Genomic DNA, 2500 nt, shown 5'->3' on the forward strand with positions numbered 1-2500 from the left:
GTGTGGGGGGGGGAGGGGGAGGGGTGCGAAGGAAACCGCAGCGTACGAGCGAAGCCAAACATGCCAGATTCGTTATCGGGAGGATGCAAGGATGGACCTCGCGAAACCACCTGGTTAGGTCTGCTAAGACATACTCGACAGCCGATTTTTTTTTTAACTGGGATAAGAAAGTTCCTTTAAATGTAAATATTCTCTCGTAGATATTGTTACATTTTGTAATGGGATGATATCAACAATATTCCTTTGTACTGATTTTACGAAGTAATATATATTGGCATTCACTGACTGACTGGCAACTTCATATGTTGAGACAACTAGCGAAAGTAAATAAACTTTAAAGAACAACGTGAACAACAGGCAACGAAATCATGTAATTGTGGCGATACTCGGACACAGCCCAAATGAGTAAAGGTTCTTGTTGGGACTGAACGCTTTTTATCAAACCTGCTTTTCTTTTTTCTTCGTCCTCGCCAGGATCTGATTCTCCTTTTAGTTCGTTTGGTACTTTTGCATCGTACCCGCGCTATTCTCGAAAGGCGATAAGCCCTATCATCATGTTCTTATCAAGTTGTCTTTTCTGTTCTTGTGTCACCTCGCCATACATTCCTATTACCTTCCTCTCATATCTCGTTTCCTTACAAGCAAGGCCGGGGCGCGGTCCTTTGTCAGTGCCTTTTGAACATTTTCATTTCATTAACACTCTCTTACTTCGCTTGTTTTAATGAAAGACGCAGTACTTTTTGTGGTGCAACATTTGCGTGTTGAGTTAATGATTGTTTAATGAAATTCTGATTACGTCATTTTTTCCCATCATATATACACACCTTTCAGCACATAATGACTATTTATTTTTTTACCATATTCCGTCACACCTCTCATATATTCCCGACTATCACAATAGAACATCTGTCTTCTTAAGCTTCTCCCTGCCACGCCTACCATACCATGCCCTCCGTCGTGAACGTCCCTGACATTGTTGTCGTTCAGTCTCCAGCTTCTAAGTGACCGTCCTTGTGACTCCAGGGTGCATTCAGCATGTTGAAGAGCGCAACTGGACCCTGCCTTACCCCTTAAACCTGTTCCTTTATTCGGCGTGTTTTGATCTTACAGCTGGACTGTTTACTACTAGATTTAGGCTTAATACATTGTGTGAAGTATTTAATGCATGATTGTTTTTGAAATGTAAAATGTATTTTTCCTATGTACAGAGCTGCGGCTGTGTAAATAAGCCCATTTAGAGAGGAGGAGGAGGAGGAGGGAAAAAATCCGTGTGTGGGGGGGAGGGTACTGACGGGGGAGAAAGGGAAGGTCGGGGGGGGGGGTTGACTAAGGGGAAGAGGCAGGAAAGGAGGGAGAGGGGGAGGGAGGGAAGGAAGAGGAGTGGGACAGAGAGATAGTGCGAGAGAGAGAGAGAGAGAGAGAGAGAGAGAGGGAGGGAGGGAGTGAATGTGTTTTCTCTTCGGGCAAGCATTTTGAAGATCACACGGACTTCAGTTTGCGTCTTGTCTTGTTTTTTTTTTTTTTTTTTTTTTTTTTTTTTTTTTTTTTTTTTTTTTTGTGTGTGTGTGTGTTTGTGTGTGTGTGTGTGTGTGCGTGTGTGTGTGTGTGCGTGTGTGTGTGTGTGCGTGTGTGTGTGTGTGCGTGTGTGTGTGTGTGCGTGTGTGTGTGTGCGTGTGTGTGTGTGTGGTGTTGTGTGTGTGCGTGTGTGTGGTGTGTGCGTGTGTGTGTTGTGTGTGGTGTGTGTGTGGTGGTGCGTGTGTGTGTGTGTGTGTGTGTGTGTGCGTGTGTGTGTGTGTGTGTGTGGTTGGGTTTTGGTGTGTGTGCGTGTGTGTGTGTGTGGTGTGTGTGTGTGTGTGTGTGTGTGGTGTGTGTGTGTGTGTGCGTGTGTGTTGTGTGTGGTGTGTGTGTGTGTGTGTGTGTGTGTGTGTGTGTGTGTGTGTGTGTGTGTGTGTGTGTGTTTACGTGCGTGTGTATTTGTGTATGTGTGTGTTTACGTGCGTGTGTGTGTGTGTGTGTTCGTGCGTGCGTGTGTGTGTGCGTGCGTGCGCGCGTGTTACACGAAATTTTAACCGAATAACTTGTATCCAACTGGTTTTGAGATATGCACATAGCCCCACTTATTCCTTCCTTTCTCTAATTCATAATACTGTTACATTAATAAAATAAATTGGTGAAAATTGTGTTTTATACGTTCGATGCTTATACGTGTATCAGTGCCGAAGCATAATACTGCTGGGTGTATGGAAACTTTCTGGATTCCCTGTGCACGGCTTAATCAGACAACCGGAAAGTTTTATGTAACTTTCAAAGTTTGACAGAGAACCGTTTCTATATAATTCATATTTTCTAGCCATCCATATGGCTTTCTATGTCGCATTTTATTTTTTGCTATTATACTTCACATATTCGAAATTATATGTACATTTTCATAAGGTGGTATGTCTCGTCGAAGTCCAGATTGGCTCATTTTTTTCTCTCTCTTAACCTTCGGCATCGCAGG

At 43.6% G+C, this 2500-nt stretch overlaps 1 protein-coding gene across 1 annotated transcript in view; it reads left to right on the plus strand.

The window, feature by feature from the left end:
- The window catches only part of LOC119588127 (protein KASH5-like), a 24632-nt gene that overhangs the window by 1104 nt on the left and 21028 nt on the right, over positions 1 to 2500 (plus strand). The window lies entirely within an intron of this gene.

The sequence above is a fragment of the Penaeus monodon genome, chromosome 3 (genome assembly GCF_015228065.2).
Source record: "Penaeus monodon isolate SGIC_2016 chromosome 3, NSTDA_Pmon_1, whole genome shotgun sequence".
Classification (NCBI taxonomy): Eukaryota; Metazoa; Arthropoda; class Malacostraca; order Decapoda; family Penaeidae; genus Penaeus; species Penaeus monodon.